Source organism: Halictus rubicundus, chromosome 4, assembly GCF_050948215.1.
Source record: "Halictus rubicundus isolate RS-2024b chromosome 4, iyHalRubi1_principal, whole genome shotgun sequence".
NCBI classification, from domain to species: Eukaryota; Metazoa; Arthropoda; class Insecta; order Hymenoptera; family Halictidae; genus Halictus; species Halictus rubicundus.
The window spans coordinates 17,863,803-17,889,092 of NC_135152.1; the positions used below are offsets into that span (position 1 = coordinate 17,863,803).

Consider the following 25,290-nt stretch of genomic DNA (forward strand, 5'->3'; position numbering starts at 1 on the left):
TCTTCGTTATGTCCCCTGGAGCCTGTAAAATGTGTAAGGGTGATGTAATGACATTTGACCCTGCAATTACCCTTCTTCCTCGGACTGTAAATGTCGCACTGGAACCTTTCTAAAAATTCTTAAAAAATTAACTGAAATACAGATATATATATATAAAGAGAAAAGAGTTACAGATATACTTCATTCGAAAATTTCTTGTAACCATTGCAGGGTTAGGGGGTGTTTTCGCCCTAAAAAATCGGACTGACATATATTGGGTCCTTTGGCAACTTTCTGATCGACTGATCATCATAGTTCACGCGTCTTATTATACGATCGACTGATCGCTGTATTGGTCAATTCTGTACTCGCGGGCTTCGCCTTTAGTACGTATTTTTCGTGACGACGTCTCAGCTCATTGTACGTGCCTCTGTATCTACCGATTGTTTTAATATATTTAATTTCCATTATACTCAGAATTTACTCCACCCGCACCTTTCTTACATCCATTCTCCAGTCACCTGCCTATATCACTTTCCTGGCGATCCTGAGCCACTCCGTGCCTCAGTCTCCTGTCTAGACTTTCAACATTGGTATATATATATTCGCCAGTTTTATTAAGATGATTATTATTTCAACTCCTAGTTCAGAAAATGTATAAGGGTGTCGTATTAATCGTTGAGAATTATTTTCATCCCCTAAAACAAGATGGCTCCGAATAGTTACTCGTAGTGGATACTCAATGATTCTGTTCGGGTTTTGAGAACTTTATTATAGCTATTATGGTGCAAAAAAAATATAAAGAACACTGTATCAACGTTCAAGAGATGTTTTCATTCCGAAAAACTGAAAAATATAAAAAAATACTATACAATTCTTTAAGGATTGTTGATTTTATCACAAATACAATATTTTCATTAGCCTAGCCATTAGCGAAACGCTATGGTAAATCTTCTGAGTTATTTACACCCGTGGAATCAAGGAGTACCAAGAGGAAATGCCAACTTAAAGTCACAACGTAGGATATTTCCATTAGTAATTTTAAGGTTTAAAAAATCCATGAAAACACAATGATAAGTCTTAGGAGTTGTTCACACCGGAGGAACCAGGGATTACCAAGAGAAGGCGATAACTCATCGCAACGGAACCCGCCCAGGTTTCGTAAAAGCGAGGCGAAAAAAGATTTCGAGGTTCCTCGCGTAAGCATTAACGCGATTAATAGGAGTCGCCTTTGTGTCAGCGTGTCGACGGTGCGCCGTACATAAATCGAACAACGCTGTACGTCCTAACTTGTACACACGCGGTGGAACCGGTTTTCAGTGGCATTTAGTGGCAACCCTCGACGGTACCTGCATACGGTCCGATCGGCCGGCTAAGTTACAACAAATTAACAGGTCGTTTATCGGGTTTCTTTCTGTCTTTCCCTCCTCCCTCTGTCCTCCTCGTGTTTCTCTCTCGGTTGGTCCGGTGGCGAGGAAATAATCGAGCCAAAGGCAGCGATTAATGGCCCGGTAGCGTTGTAGACAATAAAGTCGCGCGCTCGCCCGGCCGATCGTAAATAAATACGCCTGCGGCGCGTGTTACACGCGCGACGCCAGCCTTTTTTCCCGTGTTCCTGGCCCCGTGGAACGCGACGATATTCGACCCAGCCGATAACGCTACCCGCGAGACTTGTCGCGGTTTCATTTTTCCCCGTACATCCGACACAAGCGTCGCGCGATTCGTGTTAACCGAAACAGGTGATCGAGTCACCTGGTTTGTCGTAATTTACGCTGCTGCGCCTCCTAACTGCCCGAAAGACTAATTTCTTTCGGAACATTACAACTCGGCTGTTCGTCGAAACGGTCTACTGTTCTGCAGCCTCGCCATAACATTTTGAAATCATTTTTAACCCTACGATTTATTTTGCGATTAGAATGATTCTTTGATGGTGATAATTTACTAGGACAAACATTTGTGTTTATTCTACATCCACGAGTTTTCCAACGGCTATGTATTGACTACAATAATAATAATAATAATATAATAATATTGCTTTATTCGGCCTTACGGCCAAGAATTGGACTCGGTTTACAATAACCTATGAATACAAAAAATAACTATCTTATCCACGCATTAATTCTCTCTCTCTCTCTCTCTCTCTCTCTCTCTCTCCCCTTCCCTCTTCGACTCACCCATCCCTACCCTGACTACTCTACCTATATTCTGCCTGTTCCTATTCTTATTCCGATTATTGCACCATTTCCTACTCTGTTATCTTTGGTTTACGCTTCCTTATATTACCTTTATATCTCTGCTCGCTTATCATGTATTGACTACAATAAAATATAATTTCATTTAAAGGGTATTAATAACATACATATCAATAAGAGGTAGTTACTCAAATCACCTCTGAAGAATAAATTACTTTTTGGTTTGAAATTTTCAGAAAATACTACCGAAATAGCATATAATAAGATATACATATTGATATTTTAATGAACGGCAAGTTGGAACAACTTAGAAGAGATTGCACGCCATCTGAAGGTTGAGAAAACAGGAAAATTAAAAAATTGTTTGATAAGTGATGTTCTGTTAATCCGGGAAGTTGGTTAATTAAATAAGTTCTGTTTTCATCTGACCGACAGCGCGAGGATCTTTCGCGAGGAAGAACAATGGGCGATCCTTGCGGAGAAAATTGGCTTACCTTTGGGACGGAATCGAAGAATAGGCGATGCGATTCCGCGGTGCCATGGGTTCCCCTCGATAACGACGGAAGAAAATGATATTTCGGCAAATTGGAAAGCCACGGAAAGGTTTTCCGAGAGGCGGAGCGCGGGTGGTGGGGGAGGGGACACCTGGCAATTTAATGAAAGGATAAGGTGAGCACGGTGGTTACCGCTGTTCGAGCATAGGTTGAATGTAACGCAAATGAGACCGGAAAGTAGGAAACAGCGAAGGGGTCAAATTGAAATTGTAGCCGATGTGTGTACGTGTATCCGTGTGGAGGTTCAGGGGGCGGCCGAACCCGCCGAGATAATTTCCATCGCCTTTTCCTTCCGTAATCAAACCGTCCCGCGGCTTCTGTGCAATTACGGTGAAATTGATTTAAAATCGGATGCACGCCGCGACTCGGGGGCGACGGGGTCCTATTACGATTTCCCATGGAACGTTCCGGAGAAGCTTAAACGAGCCCCGGACACACAATCATTCGATAATCTTCTTTCTCCACGGAATATTTCCCCCTTTCCGCCATTTTACCCCACGCATTCCGCTCCTCTCAAAATTTACATTGTGCTGGCTGATACGAAGGAGCACAAAAAGGGACGAGCACTAAAAATGAGTGACGCGTAAAAGCCTTGTAAAATCGAGAAGATCAAATTTATTTAGATTTAACGAGATTACTAGAATGTGTCCTATTTATTTCATCATTTCCCTTGATATGATTTTTATAATTCCAATCATTGTCAAATAAAATATACAAAATCGGCCATTTGCACGCCAAATGTTTTATTGTACGTGAAGATGGCCGCCACAATACCATGAAATTGTGGCACTATTGATTCATGTAATGTAAATCAGTAAATTAAGCGAATGAAAGTGAAAGCACATGTCTGGGAAACAGTGTTGACGTAAAAATTGCCAAAGAAAGTCACTGTCGAACGGACCCAAATTAAGTAATCGTTGGAGCAAAAGTTAATGGTTAAGCCGAGCTCGACGCAGGACCGAGTAAGACATAAATGTAAGTGTGCCCAAAAATGATGGTCAGTTTTATATTTTGAGAGTGAGAAATGTTCCAAGCCTCGCAATGTCGCGTTGCAGACTCGAATATCTTTGCGAATGGGTTCGCTTTTATTCAGTTTTCCCTGGTTTCATGGTGCTGGCTTCGAAATACGAACGCGGAGGTTCACGGTCACCGGTTCTTCCCCTCGACGCCGATGGACGTTTGGCGTCGGCCGAAATAGGGGACGTTTAACGCGGCCACGCAACGACGAATTTATCAGCGGGGGCACGCGAAAATGCATTTTCAGCGGTGCCAATAAATCTCGCCATGTTACGGCCCGCTGGCAGAGAGGCGCGTGCACGCGTGGACGTACGGTTGACAGAGCCGACGTCTGTGTCGTTCACGTGGGCCCGCCTCGACCAGACGATGGCTACTCGGTCTGTCCCTCGTCGTTGGTTCGCAGCCAGTGGCGTAGTCGTTTCGATAAAACCATCCTTTCATTCCATTTTTTCCCCCCCGTACAATTTATTTCCGCACAAAATCGAAGAATCGCAAAATTATCGCTCAGCCGCGATAAAACGGGAGATCCCCTTTAAAGTCCGCTGAACCGCTATTCAAGATGGGACCGGGGACCGATCAGTATTCAGTTTTTCTAAAGTTTTAAATAAGAATTTTCGCGAGAAATGAGAAATAATCAATTATAAAATTCCTCGAGAAGGAACACTAGTTTTGATGATATTCAATCCGTAATAGCTAATTTAGAGAAACGTTTTCGAACTCCTGCAACCTCGTCGAAGAAAAAATATATGCCATAATTTCCACTCGAGTGCTGGGTTGATTAGTCATTATCAGACTTACGCCAGATAGTGCAGATGACAAAACAAGAACCTGACCAACGGGAATCGCAGACGATCGCGTAACGAATAAAAACAGGAAATTCTGTCTACGATGAACGGTTTGAACGGTGTCCGAGTCTCTTTCGAGATAAACTGTCAAAGGGTTAACACGTTGTATCCGGGTAGATTTACGGTCCATCGTGCGCGCGGAGCGTCGGCGGATCTATCGCGTCGGGAGAAAACAGATAATATACCAGAAAGTTCTCTTTTATTTATGCAAGTAGACGCGGAGACCGTTTGTGGCTCGGCAAAAATTGAGCACGCAACGGCTTTGTCTGGCCGGTTGGAGACCAGTTGTTCTTCAAATACAGGGAGGAGCGGACCGTCTATAAACTGACGAGCACACGCAACGCCTACCTTTGTTCGTTGGGTGCAGCCCAGTCGCTCACCGCACACAGGGAGGAGTAGATCGGCCGTGGACTAGCAAACAACAGTTCTCAACGCCGGTGTCTGCCGTCGAACATGAACATGAACAGGAAGAGGTGGAGGCGAACCCCTCGTAATTCTCTCTTGTTGCAATTAGGAGATTAGTACTGTGTGTATCGATGATCTGTACCGTCGCCGAGCAAATTGCTTCGGAGAAAGCGTTCTCAAAATTACACTTGTTTTTTCCTGCTGCAAAAGACTCCGTAGATTCGCGATAAGGTAGAGTGACCACGTTACCGACAAGAATAACCGAAAAATGGTTTTACGTGCCTCAACTTTTCGTCCTTATACGAGAATACCTTTCGCCGGGAAAGGGCTCATTCGAAAGAGGAGGGTTCAATCTAGCGCACGCTGGTCACGAGTTGACGAGATCATGCAGATATTTGGTAATATAAGCGTTAGAAGTAGGTCAAAAATTGACGATGTGCATGCCGTGGAATCCAAGCATTTTTTTATGCCATTGGAGGAATTTTCCAGCTACAAATTGAGCCATACATTTTGTCATGATTCTCTGCGAAATAAAGCGAAAAACTTGAAGCACGTTTCGGAATTCATGATATCGATAATACAGAGCAAAAAATGTGACAAGTTTAGTCACAGAGTTAAGGGGGCCGGCAGGCATTTGGCCTTGACTGTCACGCTATGTTACGCTATGCCTTTTTTTCTAGACATTTTATGTCTTCTATAAGTAAGTAATCAATTAAAAATCCATACCACCGTGTTTATACATGTCTTCGCTATGTCTGTATAGAGCCCTTTTTTCGATACGAACACTAAATCTTGCGAAATTAAGAGAATCTCTCAGCGGCAGCCATCTTGTGACGTCATACTTGCTTCAGAATTCGAATTTTCTGCCGAATATTGTTAATTACTCCACGATGAGGTAGAAATTCGAAATTTGGGCTCTATACAGACATAAATTGGACTTTTAGGAAACACAAGTGACCACTTTTAAACTGCTCATTGCAATATTGAAACGATAGTTTGAAAAGGTTTTGACCCATGCATAAGCATATGGATTTCAAACCCTGCCGGCCCCCTTAAGACCCGTCGGATCAAGATGTGAACGGAAATTGTACAGAAGTTACGGACCTGCTGATTCTGCAAAAGTCACGTGACTACCCTTGGCTCTTGACCCACACCGGCATTTCACTGCTGTTTTCTTGCGATGTACGGCGATGCCTCGGGACGGGCTTTCGTCGTATTTCGAAAGAAGAAGAGGGACAGCGATTTTCTTAATTCGAGATAGAAAACGTCGTCTTATATCGGAATAATAAATTGTAATACATATCGGCGATCGCTTTACTGGTAGTTATTGGTGGCTCTGGCATCATGTTTACAATCTTTTTAACCCTTAGGACTCGAGCGGCGACTCTGAGGCGCCACTAAGAATTGCTGTATCATTATTCGAAATATTTTTCACATTGTTAAATTCGTTTGTATCTAATAAATTACTAAACATTTCGGTATTGCACGAGTAAATTGCACGATTTTCGTATGTATAACATGAAAAAATATATATAGAAGGGCAATATTCCAGGTCAGAAGAAATGTTTCAATTTGTTTGAGTGCAAACGGTTAATTGCAAAACCTCCGTTACCAAGGCGACCGTGAAGGCAGCTCGTATCGAACCACGACTACTTTTCTTTTACGCAAATTACTGCGATCCACAGTGATCTTCCAGCCGACAGCCGGGCTGGCGGGATGTGAGAAACCTACCCTTAAACTCGTTTGTTCTCGGCGAGTTCTTGCCATTTGCACGGCGACTTACATTCCCATGGAGGAGTCCGGTGGTCGCCTCCCTCGTCGCTTCGACGTTCCGCGCCGCTGCACCGGGATGCATTCGAGTGCAGCAGCGCCGAGACAAATGAAAAAGACGGAGGACAGGTTCTCGTCGATGCTCTGTGGGGGTGCGCGAGGAGAGAGCTCATCCCCGTAGGCGAGCGTGCGGCCCCTCGTGGTGGATCATGGATATATCTCGTCTGCGGCTTTCATACGAGGCCACGTACGCGCGTTAAACGAAACCTCGAGCATGTAACGCGTGTCCCTCGCCTCCCCCGCGTTCCCTTGTAACCGTAACTCCTCATTACACCGTGCTCGCTACGTCGAACAATATCCCCGTTCCCGATGTTCCGAGTCGAATAAAGGATCGTTTGGGAGACGCCGGTGAAAGGCATCAAGTGGCTCTTAAGGGACCTAGGCTCTTTCAAACTGGAGAACTCCCTGTTTTTTTCGGCGACTTGTTTTCAACAAATCGTACAGACTACGCGCAACCGTGAATGGACTTGAAGGTGTCAAAGGTGATGAAAGCAGTCGCGGAGAATTCGACGGATGAAAGAGGTGTAGCGTTGCCAAGTCGCGCGCTGTCTGGGGGAGCGTCTTTTGCATTGTCGGACCGGATTTTAATTTCTAATTTCCAGCCGGCTGTATTTTAACACCGGGACAAATCGAGTTAAGAGTTTCGTGGTGCAGCCTGCGCTCGTTGTGTTCTATCTGTGTAGTTCTATTGGTTTAGATTGTCGGGGGCTCTACTCGATTGGTGCCCCAACTACTCCGAGCAGGCTGCGCGATGCTGCTGGGGTGGGACGTTTATCGAATGGAAAACGAATTTCGATAGCTGTTGCAAGGTGGGAAAACAAAGTTGGAGAGGAGAATAAGGGCAATGGCGTTCGCTCAAGCAATAATTCTAATAAACTGAAAGTACAGGTTGCAATATTTATCTAACGATACGTTCCATACACTTAAATGATTAATTTCTACGTACTTCGTTATTTAGTTTTCTTAGTATTGTGCTTAGGGTCAGTGTCTTGTTGAAAGACAAATTCGTCGTCGCAACCCATTTTTACCACTGCTTCTTCTAACTTTTCATTTAGTATATTAATATACTTATCTGCGTTCATAATTCTGCCAATTTGTACCAACGTACCAATTCCGTTTCGCGAGAAACACCCCCACACCATTAATGATCCACCGCCAAATTTAACTGTGGGCGTAATAAATGATACTTTAAACGGTACATGTTTTTTTCTCCAGACTTTGTGGTTCTTTTTTAATTGCCGCAACTCAAATTTACTTTCGTCGCTGCAAATTATATTTTTCCAGAATGCTAGTGGCATATTTACATATGTTTTTGCAAACGCTAAACGTTTTCTCATATTTCTTTTATTAATATGTGGCTTACGTCTAGCCTTGCAGCATCTGGAACCAACTCCGTGCAGTCTTCGTTTTATTATCTTGTTGAAACATTTACTTCCACTATTTCTGCAATACTTCTCGCTGCAATCGTTGCATCTTTTCGATTTGTACGAAAAATTCGACGGACTTCTTGTATGGTGGTACACACTCTTAAATTTTTCACGGTCATATGGACTAAATATTTTTCATAAATTTTTCCTATTGCACTTTCAAATACGTGGCACTTCCGAGTTATTACGCGGTGACACAATTTCTTACAGCAGTCCGATACAATTAAATGGCGAATTTGATATGAAATTTCTTTCGTTTCTGGCATTCTGCAATTATTGTATAAATGTTCTTACTTGTACGAAGCTTGAATTGGTACTAATAAGTTTGATGGTGATCACTGCATGTAAGCGTGACCTGTGCCTAATGTTTGTACACATTTCTTACCTCACAATAACATTATAACCAAGTGTCCACTTATTTTTGTTCCCCGATAAATAGCTGACATTTTCGTTACGGTACGGCGTGTTTACACAAAGATGTAAATATGAACCTCAATTATTCGTTAAATAATCTATACACTATAAGGATGTATAATAAATAAAACTTAAGTTTATAACAGTCAAGTTAATTCGACTAAACTTCATTTTTACATATTTCCACTAACTGTCCACTTGTTTTTGTCCCCGACTGTATATCCTCAGCAAGAAAAATAGTTGCAGTAGCAGCAATGCTGACAAATATAAGAAAATAAAATTTGGTTTTCGAAAAATCTAGACCGGAAGACATTTTTGAACGTCTCTTGCAAGTCCTCGGCTGAAATCTCATAAGCCGATGAACTTGGCTGTTCTTTCCGGCTCCTAATCCTCTGAACCTAAAAGCACGCTGGGGCCAAGCGTCCGCTAACAATAGGTCAGACCAGCCCCGGGGTTACGCGTGGATCAACGGCGCAGCCTGATGAAGTTAAGTGGCCGGACGGTGCCGGGCTAATTAAGTTAGTTAGTTCGGAGGTTTGGGCTGGAACCTGCATTAACTCGCTGAATGTTCAGAATGTGGGAAATGTTATTTACGACACTTTCGGCACGGCCGACCCTAAAACACTGTGAGAGACCGTTGCGCGGGAGCGACTTCGCGAGACCCCTTGAATCAATATCCGTCGCGAGCGGGGTTGCCGGCCGGAAACTTCCGTTTCGACGGGTTACAAAATTTTGACAGAATCATTAACTTCTTCGGGGAAAGTCTCGGGAAAACTTCGGCGGACCTTCTGCGCGGTGTTTTGAAGATTTCGAGAAAGTTCTCTCGGGGTTTCCGGCTCCGAAATTCAGTAATTCCGTCGGTTCTCTTGTTTCCCCTGTGTGTTTCTCTTGTCTTTCGTCTCTCACTGTTTTGTAAGTCTTCTTTAAGGTTCTAAGTTTATCACCGTTTCACTCTATCGTCGTGCTGTGTCCTCGGACTCTGCTCCTTCAATTTCGTAATTACTTCTCGAAGAAGTTAAGTCGGTTCTTTGCCCGAAAATTTATTTTTTTTCCCGTCCGTTTCTCTACCGGATCTTTATGCAACGTTTCTTAAAGTATTACAATTTAGAAGGCGAAAGAGAAAACTCTTGGACTGAAAAAATTGCATTTTCCTCGGAAGGAATACGAAAAGAAAATTCTGTCTAGGCAAAGCTAACCCAGGCGCAGCCCCAAAGTTTGGTAATTACATTGCTCGACGTGTTTCTCTTGTGAATTCCCGTTGTTCTCCTGCGTTTTACAACGTTGTTGGTCTTCCGCGCAGTATGTACTTCGTCTCTGTTGTATTCTTCATCTGTTTCATATCTACGTAGTCCTCTTTCAATTTCGTAATGACTTCTGGGGAAACTCCCAGTCCGTTTTCTACCGTCAAATCTTTTTCCTCCCGGAGGAAAGTTCTCCGTAAGAACCCAGAATTCCCTAAAATACAATAACTCGAGGTGAAGGGAAGTATCCTCGAAGAGTAGAGTTCTAGCATTCTTCGAAGGGTGCGCCTTCTCTGTCGTTTCATTTTCACCGTATTCCTCCGAATTTATTCGCATTGGTCGAGACGAACGACGTTACGTATTTCGCGAAAACAAACTTTCTCACCGAATTCCCGAAAAGATTGCCGGGAAATGGCTGCGATGCGCGGCACGTGTTCTGATCGCAATTTCGCAATTTTTCAATTCCACCGGATGAAACCGGAAGCGTTCGCTCGCACCCCGGACGGTTTCGCCGAATTATTCGAGGGAGGGTTCGGTTCGCCTGCGGTCTATAATATATCGTGTCGATTCGTAAATGATCGCGAGAAACGGATCGTCCCTACTTCATTTTTCATCACACGATGGAGCCGAGATGAAAGCGTGTGTTTCCCCATCCCCGAAGAAGATGATCTCCGCCTCTCCCGGCCGTCTGAATGCGCAAGGGTTGAGGCGACTGTATCTCGATATTACAAAAGTTCGTCTAGACTGAATCGCGGAGCGGCCAGAAAAGCAGCCAGCAAACGCACGAGCTCGCCTTTTTCTATAGGAAAAGATTGCTAAGCTCCGCTTAGGGGTAATTTGTGAGAAGCCATCGCCAGGATGCTAAGACGCCGACGAGCAGCCTCGCTTGCCAACCCCTGCCGCGCGGAGACACGTCGATAATGCGGGGCTGAGTCAACAATTAGAGCTAGAAGCGGTAATACGAACCACTTTTTTCTTTTCAGAAATTCGAAACACCCCACCGACTGTTTATGTCCTCAATTAACACCTCTACCGGCGATTCACACATTCTCAAGTAATTTCTGTTGCAATAAACAATGATCAGAAATGGGTTCCAAACCTTACCAACCTAAGATACTTGACTTTTCATCGAGTCCTACACAGTATTTTTTCCTGCATATTGATTTTTGAAGAAACTTAATTGTATAGATAAAAAATTGTTGAATTTCTCTCATCTCTCAACTCTTTAATTCCTCAGTTCTTATGAATCTTTTTCAAAGTTCTAGCACAACCATAGCCATATTTTTTTGTAATTTGTTTTAGACTGAACCTATCGAGCACACTAAGAGCATCTAGTCTGTGTGTCCTTATGAAAATGAATGTGCGATTTTTATTGTAATATCTACCGGAACGAAGAAATGCAAATAATCATTCCCAATCGAAGCATTTTTATAATTTCAAGAATTATCACGCCCACAATAAAGGCGGTTTTAAAGATCGTGTAAGGAGAAACGTTTTATCACAGTTGCTCTCGTAAATGATAAATAATAACGTGTGTTGCAAAAGCTACGGACGCTTTCCAAGACGGCAATATTTAGCGAGGGAAGTGAAAACGAGTTCCACGGCACCGCGGATGAGAGAACGGATATAGAAAGTCTTTTCATTTCGAGCGAACATTATGCACCGCCGCTATATCGGAATACGATTATTTTACATGGGAATGGTATTGTTGCATGGCTTTCTTCGCGGTGGCCACGGGACTACCGGTAAATATCGTTATCGTTTTCCATGGAATCGTATCTACTTAAAACGAAAGCTTGCACCATTTAAAAAAATATTCAAACGAGTCTCCAGTTCAGTATGTGCATCCCACTCGCTTCAATATGCTCTTTGCATTGTGGAAGAAGCACCGAAAGAGTTTATGGTAAACTGTATTAAATAATGAAACAGTCTCACGATTCCTTTTTTCCTTTTAATCTATTTTCCCATTTTAGAATATTTTACTTGAACACAAATATTTGGCGTGTTTCGCAATGTTTTCAATTGTTTGCTCCAATTTTGTGGAAGGAAGGTAGGAAGATTAGTTAACACTTACCAGAAATTTTCTAATAGTCTTTTTGCAATTCTGCAATAAATTAAAAACGATAGCAATTTCATTCTTCAACTCGTCAAATTTTTAAAACTAATGTACTGGGATAACTGTTTCAGAGAGGGCAGACATTTTTTCTTTTTCAAGAAATTATTATTTTTAAAAGTTTCTTCTACAGCTCGGTTATTTAAAAGCCTATTAATCGCCGATATTATTTAAATGGAGTCCGCCATATATTATAGAATGTTTTCAGTGTGTACCAACACTCCAATTAAAAGATCAGACATCCGAGTTGTCGCGCAATCTCTGTCGCACTTTTCTCAATTTCCACGGTCCGAATACTGAAAATAAAAAGAAAACTAATCGGAAGAAATACGTCAGAAACGAGAACGCAACAACTTCATCCAGACTCCATAAAAATTTCAATCCACCGGCATCCCTGTACTTTGTTCATCGGTCACGTCGGATCATCGATCAACGCGTTCTCGACGATCCCGCAATCCGTTCGGAAATCCAACCCCATTCTTCGACAGTAGCTGGCCGTATCGGCGGATGGATGCTCATCAAAATTAATGGCGCACAATCGGATCGTTGAGTCGTTGCTGAATAAGGAACTGCCCGCAAAAATGGCACCGCTCGAGAAAACGAGCGAGGATCGATAGAAAATCGAGGATCGTGTCGCGTCGTCCTCGGGATAAATCGCTGAAAATATGTTACTCCCTTTCGCGAAGATATACGGCCAGAAGCGGGCAGATACTCTTCATTTCCGGTGAATTCCGTGGCGAGCGTCGCCGTCCGATAGCACGAAATTCATACGCGAGAAGCACGAATTGGCCGCGCCCCGCCCACCGCGTTTCGTCTAGAAAATTTTTTCACCCGCCTCCATGACAGCGATATCAGTTGATTGAATTCCGTGGAACGCCTCGATCGATGCCCATAAATTTTGCATTCTCGCGCCGGGCCACCCCGTTCGCCAGGGCAGCGACCACGTGGCGAGAGGGTGGATATGCGAAAAATCGATCGAGTGGATTCGCGAACGGGAAAACCGTCACACCGAAAAGGAATCCATCAGGGGAGCTCCATCGGGCATGACAGAATTCTTGATTCGTGGCCCGTATCAGCCATTTCGCAATCGACAATCTCGAATTTCCTGCGATCACTCGGTGCGATATCGACGTTTTAGAAAATCTCCCTTCTACGATCAGAAGTGCATCAAATTTGGAGGAAGCACGGTGAAATAGCACGACCCTGATGGAAGGTGTTGGATCGAATGAATGAAACGTTTGTTGTTACACTGTATCGGGTTGTCCCAAAAGTTTCTTTTGGGACCTGCAATGTGCGTTTAATATTAGGCAATAGGTATAATAAAAGCTTCATTGCAAGCAGAAGTAATTTTGAATTTTGGATTTGTGGTTTTTGGAAACTTTTCGTAGGTTTGAAAATTTTACCAAGCCTTCTTCTCAGAAATTATTTTTCAATATCGGAATCGAATTAAACGGCTTCTCCGAGACATCAGTGTCTTCAAAGTTTCATTGCAACCACAACGAAAATTTTGAACTGAGATTTCGCGAAATCTCTCTGGAACTCTAAATTACAGGTAGCGCGCGCTACGATTGCATCGTGGTTTTCCGAAATACTATACGCGCACCGTTTCGCGCAAGAAATTCGCGCGGCAGCAAGGAGTTCTCATCGCTTTACATAATCCCGAAGAAAGGCAACAGATGCAAATTCGTTGCACAACGTTCCACCACGCCTCGGAATTCATTTGCATATCTGTCAGCCGCTAAGAGAACGCTTCGTCGCGACATGGTGACTGGGACCACTGAAAACTATCCCGCGAAATATAACGATACCAAGATAAAATGTTCCATGGTTCCGCGATGCTCTATGCATACGTGTCTCGCGAGAACAGTATAATGCAGTGAGCTGAACAAATTGCTTCAAGTTGTTTCCTCCAAAACCACGGCGGCTGTTCATTTCATATTAATGAAATGGCGTCAATACTTTGACGCTTGCGTGGACAAGCAAATTTATAAATTAGTCTGAACCTCTCACCTTCGAAAATCTTTGCACATGCTATTCTTTTTTTCAAAAAATTTAGTGCCGATAATTATTCAACCTGTATCAATGTAACCACTTGAAGATCTCCGGTGCTGCAAAACAAACTTGACTTATATTAGCCAATTTGATATAAATGAGTATTACATAAATTTATTGAGTCGTTATATTTTCCTTGTCCATTTTGAAAGTTCACTTAACTCTGCAATGGTGTCTTGGAGCCTCTCATGACCGCAACGTGTAAATTTATTTTGCACAATAATTTCAAATATCAATCTCTTTTATAAATAGAATAAATAATAATTATTAACTTTATTTTAGCATTATGAATTAAATTTCATTTAATGCTTCTCTTAAACAATGCATCTCGTTTATCCCAAACGATAAAGCAAACGACAAAACGGTTTTCAAATATTTCAAATTCACTTTCTGCAAACTTCATTAATCATTACTTCAGTCTGTTCAATATTACATTTATACATTTATTTCTCTATGTTCATGAATTTCATTTGCTCTGATTAACTTTTCTGAATTTCAACCATCATACAAACAATTCGTATTGTATGATTGTACTAGATTATGTACATAAAATTATAATACATTATATTACACTATTCTTTTAGTCTTCTATAAACATTTTCAATCTTCGCGCTATTTCCTTTAATTCACCTTAGTTTCGCTTGTACCGCTATACAGCTGGCTTATGGGAATCTCGTATCCATAGTATATATATATCAGTGGTTAGTTCCGACAGTCCTTGAAACAAAGTATCGCCGCAATCGATACTTTGTAATCTTTGTTTAGAAGACGATTCAGAGAACAATAAGTTCCTAGTGCTGATAATCGAACGTACTTACTGATAATCCAACAGTATATAATACATTTTTCTGAAGCTAGCAAGACAAGAGCATCTTTCTAAGTATCCTGAATTTTTGCTATTTGACTTGCACTCAAGTTTTCTTGTTATTCTTTCCTACGTAATTCTTTTTATGCTGGAAAGCTTTTATCGGATTGAATAAGAGCTAGAAGCATTTCGGAAAAACTGTCCGGAGAGGAGTTTGATTGTTAGGGCGTAAGAGGTTCTATAGGAATCTAGATTTTTATGGGTCCTGCATACCGTGGCACGGTATTGTGAAGTGTAAAAGCTGCAGATACGGCGATTTATCCCGACAGACAGCTTGAGTGGGTGGACGCAGCGTGAAGGAGACACAGCCTGGTACCTCGGTGCTGTAAAGCACAGGCGGCACTCTGCTACTCTAGTCGTTGAATTATCCGAGTTAGCAGAAATCGCCGGAAGGAGGTTGCCTAGGCCCAATACACCGTGCAACTTGCCGCATACTTGGGCAAACTCGTCCGTCTGCAGCTTAGAATAATTAATAGAGAACAGTTCCTGGCGGAGGTGGTGCATGTGCATCAGACTAGCACACGGTTTCAAGTGGACTTGCAACTTTTATGAACGCGGGGAGAGATCCTGTTCGTCTGAATGGGTCTTAAGGTGCGCTAGACCTTGTTAAGATACGTTCATAGCGAAGCAACGACAAAGATCGTTTTGTCTCTTGTTGCTCCTAAACGTTTTCTACAAACTTACAGAAATATTGTGATCGTGCTGAAGAAAAATAATTTGGCGAACGATCTTGTTGCCGGCAACAAGCTGCCCACGAGGAAGCCAGCTTGCTGTATCATTTATCCTCGGGGATAAAAACATGGTAAATGGAGAGTGCATTGACCAAGACGACATCGATAGAAATTAATTCAGACAGGAAGGACGTACAGTGGCGGCCATGTACTTACGTACACTTTATATTGTAATTTTGAAACCTGACTTATTTCTACGGAACTCGGACAGTGGTATCAACAATTTATTTCTAAGAGTGTTAGCCATTGATGTACGCATCTGCAGTAGAACTTTGACTTATTTCGAAAGAATAAGTGTTTTGTAAATATTTTGTTCCCATCTGTCGGTTTTGTAGCGGACAACTACTTCAACACTTTGGCTGCCGAACTAGAAACCTCAAAACCTCCATAAAATCAAAGTTTTTTAATAAAATAAAAATTGAAAGAAATTAAATGTATGATATTGAGTTGTCCTCCAAGTTCCTTGCATTTCACAGATCCTAATCAAATTTGGTACGATGAATGTATCAGCGTAAAAATTCATTTTAAAACCTGGATAAATAATTCCGTCACCCACATATGGGTGACATGGCAGTCAACGTGTTAAACAATATTTACTAGTATCTGCTGAGCAGTGTTTGCAGTTAGACGTACAGTGACTCCCATTAATATTCGGACGCTTTTGAAAATCGTATAACTTTGTGAATATATGACTATACGACTTGGATCTAGAAAAAAAAAGTAGCACAATTGGTTTGCTGGATAAAGTGAAATTGCTCGAATTGGTCGAAATTGCAGAGGAAACACTAACAGTTGTATTTTGCAACTTTTTTGCGTGGACTTACATTGAAAATTTAGAAAGTACGATTTGTAGTTGAATTTGAGTTAAAGAAACCAGTGAAAATGTATGTTTCTTAACTCTATGGGTCTGCAGAAAATTTGACACTTCAATTAGAAAAATATAAAAACCTCCTTAATTATAGTAAATTAAGGAAAGCTATTTTGATATCTTATCACATATATTGTAAACTTATAAAAAATACTGTACGTAAGTATATGGCCGCCACTGTATAAGGATTATATTTCTGCATTGTCGCAAGGCTTGATGAAGGGCGAAGAGAGTAGCAATGGAGTGACAGCAAAGTGGAAGTAAATGTTTCGTATTAGAATTGACTTTGATTCGCCGACACACGTATCGAACCCGATCCTATCCTTACCTTCCGTGCGAGTAACTCGGACACGTGCTCGCACAATAATCCTCCGCCGCCGGGAAAATTAGCGGTGTTTGGCTTTCACCACTCGGCGGGGCCGTTTAACCGGCCGGATAAGCAAGCGAGTAAATAGATGTGTCCTATCAGATTACGTGTCACGGGAGCGTGACACGCGAACACGTTTTGAATTAACACGTTACGGACGCGAACGAGCCCAGGAGTCCGGGCTGAGTGGCATTGATCGAAAACTTGGATCGACCCGATAAGACGTGCCCCACGGCGGCGCGCAACTACCTCGCGTACGGCAGCAGCAGCTGACTCGAAGCTGAACATTTGAATTCATGCCGTTGATACGGTAAAGTCTTGATCTAAGCCCAACCCTCTGGTCCGTGCTGAGACATAGATCGTGTAGGGCTACTATTTTCTTGCGACCGCGTCCACCGCGACGAATGCAGAGGCAGCTCCCAGTGGGAGGAATAGACAAACATGACCAAGATCATGTAGCTTCGTGCGGCTTGAATCAAGACTTTACTGTACTTTGATTTTCTCCAGCCAAGATCACTTGGCACTAAACTCACCGACACTAAATCTGGGAAACAGTCAAACTGACCACACCCGACTCTCTCCTTACACGGTAAATATGTCCCTAAATTTTTGGACTAAAAATACCGTCTACGTGACTTGTGCCTCTTTTTATTGTCCTATTTTCAGGAGCAGGATTGTATAGCGTGAATGTAAACACGCTAAATGGTTATCGGCAGGCCTGATCGCTCACGCAATCGCTACACAAATCTAGTGCAAAAATGAGAAGGAAAAAGTGTTTTTCCTTTTTTTAGTAACCGATGTTCGTTGGTTCTTGCAAGTGGAGCCCGAGCAGAGTGTTAGCCTAACTTTGCAATTTATCAGTTTGCCGTTCGCAATACATCACTTTACGTAATAATCCATCAACCGGGCGAAAAAAAAAAAAAACTATGCGAGAGGGTGTTACATTGTCACGCGACTCTCAGTCCCGACAGTTTCCTCTGAACGATGCTTAAAAATTGCTCCAGAACATTCTACTCGTTGTTAAAGAATTCTGGGTGTCTCGACAGTGTTCGATTATCGAAGCAGACTGAAATAAATTGCCTACTCATTCATCTTTCGGTGAATTCGAGAAACTATTACAGAAACTCCGTTTTACTATACTGCTTGACTCACTGTAACAAAACTCCATTTAGCCTCGCGACGCCATTTTGTTCTCCTCCTACTTTCGACATATTTTATAGATGAGATCATAATATTTTCCCTATACAGAGTATTCATTTGCATCCAATTAATTCCTAAATTACGAATTTCAAAGGTAGAGAACACACAGCGATGGAAGAAGTTCTCGAAAATAATAATTCTTTCGTTCCATTTTCCGGCCGGGTTCCGAATTAAGATACAATCATTACAGTTCAGGTAACGACTTGGCCGAACGCATGATGCACGGAGGTGCTCGCGGGATCGCGCGATCGATCGGCGAGGGCGTAATCATTAAACAGGAAAACAGGCACAAGTGTCGCTCGACCTCGTTACGCCGCTGCAATTATGCCTCCCGGACCCTCTTGGATTCTTGAAAATGTCGGAAATTGAAGGAACGCAGGAAAAGGGACGGGTCGCGGAGGGGGTCGACGCCTCCATTAAATTCATCCCCCTACCCCCGCCGTGCCCGGCTTGATAAAAAAAGAAACGGGAGGCCCCTTGTCTCTCCGGATACAATTCTCATCGGAGCGTGCGACCGGTCGCGATGTCACGGCCCGATGAATTTTCAAGTTCCAGCCCGGGAAGACAGAGTGTGGTGACCCGTTTTTTCTGCCGAATCGGACTTCCTCCGGCGGTCCTTTAATTAATCACTCGCGGGAACGCGTGACGAGCGTTTGGAAATATTCGGGTGACTCGGCGCGCAGCCTGTCGCTCCGCGACCGAAATTTTTTCCCGCCGAATGGAAACGACGACCATTCGATATTCTACCGTTCAAACGGTACGAAAGCAGCTTCCCATTGTTCTTTTTCCACCGCTTTTTTCCGCGGCGAGCGAGAATTTGTCTTGCACTGATTGCTCGCGGTTCGTAGCTACAGCGAGTCGAACGTATCTTCGCAGTTTCAGCGAAACCGACGCATTTCATTGAAATGAGGTTCACATACTCGTACGTGAACAAATTAGGTTGTCTCGAAAGGTTCCTTTGCAATGTGAATATTTAATATTGTTAAATAATCATTACTTTCTCGACTTTCTTTCGCATAGCTATGCAATTTGTTTTAATTATCTAGGTTATCCCTTAGCACTCGAACGGTGCCTCTAAGGCACCTCTAAAAATTGCTGTACCATTTTTCAAAATTTTTTAATTTGTTTGTATTTAAAAAATTCCTAAACATTTCAGTATTGTAGGAGTAAATTGCACCATTTTCTATATACATATATATATATATAGAAGGGAAATATTCTAGGTCGGAAGAAATGTTTCGTTTTGGGGTTAATAGCTTCGAGTGCAAAGAGTTAAATTTGCATTGTGTGCGTCCATGAGAAACGAAACGAACTTTTGGGACAAACTAATCATTCATAAACATCGCACGGAGATTATTGTCCAAGGACAGCTGAAAAGAAATTAAATTCGTATATACATTGAATTCTCGATACATGTCAACAACACTGGTCTTGCCAGCGTCGTGTATCGTCCAGGAGCCGTATTATGTTTACGCTCCTCAACGTCCGAGGCCTCTCGAGCTTCGCGGCCCCTCACGGTGTATACTCCGCGGCAGTGGGGATAATTCCGCGACGTTTATCATCCAGGCCTTGGCGACATATGTAGAGAAATCACTCTAGTAGTTTGCTGTTTAGGGTCTTATTTTCTATATACTCAACGGAAAGTATCTGTGGAATCATTTTGATACGGTTGAACCTCGCTAGTGGTAACAAGTGATGAAAAGAACGTTTCGAAAATTGGTGTTTTTTGTCCGCGTCGAGGCAACGCCGACCATCAGAATGCAACACGTCGTCGATGGGACGCTCGATGGTCGATCCATGCGGAAGAATAATAGCCGAAGGTAGGCGTGGATGAGCGCGAACTGAGAAAACGAGGGCAGATGATGGGCACCCTCTCGCAAAGGTCTCTCTCTCTCTCTCTCTCGCTCTCGCTCTCTCGCTCTGTTAGCGTCTCTCTTTCTCTCGAGTTAAGTGGTTAGCTCGGGAAGCGGTTTCGATTAGCCAGCTCGTTGAACACGTGGCTCGACGAGCGACGCCGATCTTCGGCGTGGTGCAAGAGGCCCCGCGAGGATTCCCGCTCCAGGGGTAGAGGATCCTTCTTCATCTCCTCTTCGGACCCTCCCGGCCGTCCGCTCGACACTCTATATTGCATTTGTCTGGCCGTGATCTATGACGACGTGGATTCGTTCGATGGCGAAATTGGAGGCAATTGTTTCGTCGAGTGGACTGCGGGGGGTTGCTCTCGTTCCCGGGTTCTTCGAACCTCGAGATTCGGCTCGGAGTCCCTCTCTCTTTCTCTCTTACTGCACTCTCTCTCTCTCTCTCTCTCTCTCTCTCTCACTACTCCCTCGGTCTTCAGGTGATTCGCTGGCCGAGATCGCGAGGATAGCAACCGGCAAAGTTACCACGTACCGAGGCTGCGTTACTCGAAATTGTGCTTTGCTTCCTGTGAGCACAACCAGTCTTTCGAGCGTACGCTTTGCTATGTTTCCTGAATAGTTAGAAACTGCCCGTTTACTGCGAAAGATATACAAGTGTAGAAGGGAAGGTATAAGCTGATCTGTCCAATGAATGAACACTTAAGGGGGCCGGCAGGCATTTGGCCTTGACTGTCACGCTATGTTACGCTATGCCTTTTTTCTAGACATTTTACGTCTTAAATAAGTAAGTAATTAATTAAAAATGCATACCACCGTGTTTGTACATGTCTTTGCTACGTCTGTATAGAGCCTTTTTTTCGATACGAACACTAAATCTCTCGAAAATAAGAGAATCTCTCAGCGGCAGCCATCTTGTGACGTCACACTTGCTTCAGAATTCGAATTTTCTGCCGAATATTACAAATTACTCCATAATGAGGTAGAAATTCGCAATTTGGGCTCTATACAGACATAGATTGGACTTTTAGGAAACACTATTGACCACTTCTAAACTGCTCATTGCAATGTTGACGCGATAGTTTGAAAAGGTTTTGATCCATGCATACGTATATGGATTTCAAACCCTGCCGGCCCCCTTAAGCTGCATGTCTGTTGAAAATAGTATTCACAAATCGTTTTTTCATTTCCTGAGTGCTGTTTCTTTAAGGATGTGTCGTTTTATGTTCATACATTTCAGAACTCAATTTGAAAAATATTTGTTGCGGCTTGTGTTCAAATTCTGGCATAGGATTAACAATGGGTGAATTGTTCAATGAATGGACCTCAATTTCTCACGATTGAACCGAGGACATCCGAGTGAATAATAATTATCCAAATAAACTTGTTGACAATTGCAGTCCTGCGAACTTCATGCCGGTGAATCTCCATAAAGTGTGACCTTATTTTTACGAACAGCGATAAATAAAAGTTCCGTTTAAAAACTGTAAGTACACAATTCACTTTCGCCCGGGCTCCGAGACATTCTCCTTTCTTTTTGGAGGGAAAAAGAGTTCCGACAAGAAAACTCTAATTCCAGTAACATTCGCTCGGAGCGGGAGAGATATCAGCTCCTAAGTTTAATAAGAAGTTGGATTTTAAAGACGCAAGCAAATTTCTTCCTTGCAAGAGAACCGTCGCAACCGGACTATTCTTACTTTAATGAAACGTTTGCTGGCTTGCGGTAAAATCTGCCCTTAAAGTTTAATAAGAAGCCGAACGTTAGGCACAAATAAATTTATTTTTTTGCCAGGGAAGAGCTCCGTCTCGAATGTTTTAAGTTTAATGAAACGTTTGCTTCAGAGGGAGGAAATCAACCCTCTGACGTATAATAAGAAGATAAACAAATTTCAAGTATTCAAGTAGATATTTTATGGAAAAGCGATTACCGAATAATTTTCGTTGAAAACTTTACTTACAATTTACATCAACTCTTCAAGTTCAATAGCTAGAAAGCGAATCGTGGATATTAACAATAATTAGCGATTTATATTAAGAACGATTGATTTTAAGAAATATCAGCATCTACGACCTGGAAGATTTTAAAACTTAATTACCAAAATTACCCCAGGATCTGAAACAGTTAATTTGTATCAGGAAAGATCCGTGTTTTTCCAGTACTTAAAGCATTGATGAATAATTCAGTTCCAGCTTTATTTGGTTTAATGCTTTTTTAAGCAGAATTTGCTGTTTCATCCGAATTCACAGAAAAATATTATTCTAAAATCCGACATTTCGTATGCCTAATTGTTTCTATAAAGTTCTGAAAAAAAAAAAATAGTACGTAGTTCAATAGACTGATAAATAATTTGTACTTCGGGTATTTCTCGGCATTAAGTGTCGCAGGCGAGGAAAAGAGGTTATACTTCATTCGTGTGTCGAGGAGATAATCGTAAGGTTGAGAGACTAATTCGTGCACCCAATAATTCCGCAGAAACGAGTAACTACCGCGCGATTCAGCCATAACGACGAGGAAGAGGGAATGTTCTCAAAGTCTTAGACGCGGCCGTAAAACTTCGAACCCGCCGGAACCTCAGGAATCCGAAACAGGCCGGATAACCGGAGCTCGCGCTTGAAAACCCGGAAGCGAGTTTCATCCCTCGTTTTCATCCGGGATCCGCGAAAGTATCAAAAGGTAATATTTCAACCGGTGGTTAACCGCGTTCCCGTTTGTTTCAGGTAGCGAGCGTCGAGGAATCTCGGCGAGAGGCGGAATCCGAAGACGTTGAGCGAGAGTGAAGCGAGAGAGAGAGAGAGAGAGAGAGAGAGGGAGAGAGAGAGAGCCGTAGAGCACAGGTGTACACGGGTTTGTCGTGGGGTGAGTACAGCGTACCGTGCATTTTAAGAATATCCGACCGGAAGAAGGCATCTGCCGGCAGGGGGATGCCTAACAAACTCAAACGGAATTTCGCTTATGACATACTTTTCCGTTGAACGAACGTGTTTGCCGGCGACTTACCCCTTTCCACCCCGAGTAACCCTTCGAATCCGTCCTCGGTAAACAGGTCCTCGCGAATCCGCCAATGCGCAGCTGCGACGTTGCGCTTGTGCACCCTCTCCCGGATGCGCATAGGGCACGCGATTTCGCCAACGAATTTTCAACGGGGTTCCACTGCTGCCGCGACTTCCGCCATTACTTTTCTTCGCTCGCTTGTTCCGGATCCGCGGACCGTTTAAAATGTCCCAGAAGCAAAGCAGAAAGCTCACTCGAGAAATCGAGTAATTTACTGCGGGGAATTTCTGTTAAGATTCCTTTAACGTTCACTTGGAATTCCGCTACTGGCTGATTGAACTTTCGGCGAAATATGGATGCCCCCGCCGGCCCACTGTAATTCATCGCATTGGAATTCCGCTGGTATCCCGTTGCTGTTTAGCTGGGATTCCGCTTCTGTTTTATTGGAGTCCCGGCCAAGTAACGTTTCAATCCGGTTGCGTAATTTGTTGCACACCGTAATCCTGAACGCGATCAAATTTTGAATTTATATTTCATCGACGATGGATTCCCCCGTGTCATTTTTTGCGGCAGTTTCTGTCTCCAATTTTTCGCGATTGGCATTCTCCAGCTTAAAAGCATAATCGTTTTGCCATGCGAAATTTGTTCAGATGGCAATCGTTGTGACTAAAATAATTCACAATTAAATTACTGCCGTAGTCGTACCGAAGGTCGCAGTGTTAAGAACAAGAATACAAATCCGCAATGCTGTAAAATAGTTTTCAATACTGAGAAGTTTCCGAAGTAAAACTAACTCGAAATCCGCGTGACGCTATAAAATCGTCTTCAAACATTTCCGTTCCACTTCCCTGGCGGACTATCCTATAAAGCGCTGGTACGATCAGTGAAACGACGAATCGAAAGGAAAGATCGGCCCTCTATTCGGCAGACAGGTCAAGTCAACCTTCCGAGCTGACCCTCGTTCATTCAGGGACTGTGAGATCGCAATTCTTCCCGAAGCACTCTAACACACTCCCGCTGACAAGCAGTGCCCCTATCAAACGGTAACTACTCGGCCAGTCCACGTGAAAGTCTGCACGGTTCAAAATTCTCGTATCGATTCCCGGCTTTCGAACCGGTGACCCATGAAGAGCGGAGGCCGATAACCAACTTTCGTAACTAGTCCACTCTGAATGGTGGTGGTTATCGAAGAATCTCTCGCGCGGCGAGGAGCCGAACGAAGGGTGCAAGGTAGGTAGGAAGGAAGGAAGGAAGGAAGTAGCAGTCTCGAGCGTTCCAAAGATTCGCGAGCAACAATGGCGGTTAGTTGCTTGAGAGGTCCCTTCAACCGGTCTCGTCTGCGTGGCGTAGAGAGACTCGAGGCACGTTCTAATCGCGAATCGAATCGGAAAATGAATAGCTACTGGTCCCGCGCACTGCTCCGCGCCAGCTTGTTCCTGAATCATTGAAATCACGCAGTCAGCCGGGTAGAACACGATCCGTTGCATCTGCGGCCCTCTGTTTCGCAGAGCAAGGAGGCGAGAGTGTAGGGCGGGTAGCTAGCTAGCTAGCTAGCTAGCGAACGTTGAACGGGATACGAATGGCTCGCGTGTCCTCTTTATTCCGAGGCGGCTCGGCCGACAGGCTTGTATCTCAGACCGCGCATCTAATAATAAACGGGTCGGGCATTGTTTGGGAAATGGGTCGGACGCAGCAGCATCTACCGATGCATCGAACCTCTACGTGTGCGAGCACACCATCCCCCGACGCAGGACGCTCTTGCATAACAAGACACCCCCGCCAACCCCCGTTCTGCGGCAAACACCTCGCCCAGCTGTCCGACACGCGTGACACGTGGCGGGCCGGAACGAATGCATTACGGGAATCGACACAGTTTCGAACTTCGCGGTCTCGAAGGCTGTTCCCTGTTGTGCATCCTTTCACGGATGCTCGGCCCCGTATTTCGCTCTGCCCCCCCCCCCCTCCCCTTTCCCAACACGCTCAGACAACTTCGACATATTTAGAGGCTGCGACGAACGCGCCGAAGCGGTCGATTTTCGGCGAGCACAGATTTTTACTTCGGCGACCCTGCTGAATGCCGACGCAACTTTCGAAGGACGTGACACGGGAATGTTCAGAGATGGATCGCTCTTGTAGAGAATGAATATTTTTCACAAATCTTTGACGTAGAATTGTCCACGCGTCGATGACGTCGGGTTCATGTACCCCTCGGTACCACCCCTTCCTGTTCACGCAACTTCCACATGTTCAGAGGCTGCGGCGAATGATAGAAAAAGGTACGCGGACTCGATGACCATCATCAACGATTAGTATCCGCATGGATACAACGTTCGTTGCGAATG

General features: G+C 43.6%; 1 protein-coding gene across 8 annotated transcripts in view; it reads left to right on the forward strand.

Moving 5' to 3' along the window:
* The window catches only part of LOC143353690 (uncharacterized), a 205,786-nt gene that overhangs the window by 123,724 nt on the left and 56,772 nt on the right, over positions 1 to 25,290 (forward strand). For 5 of the 8 annotated variants that reach the window (XM_076787196.1, XM_076787197.1, XM_076787188.1 and 2 more), the window contains one exon: positions 22,675 to 22,813. The gene's annotated coding sequence lies outside the window, so the exon portion shown is untranslated. The remainder of the gene's footprint in view (positions 1 to 22,674; positions 22,814 to 25,290) is intronic. The other 3 variants (XM_076787189.1, XM_076787191.1, XM_076787190.1) reach the window with 2 other exon arrangements.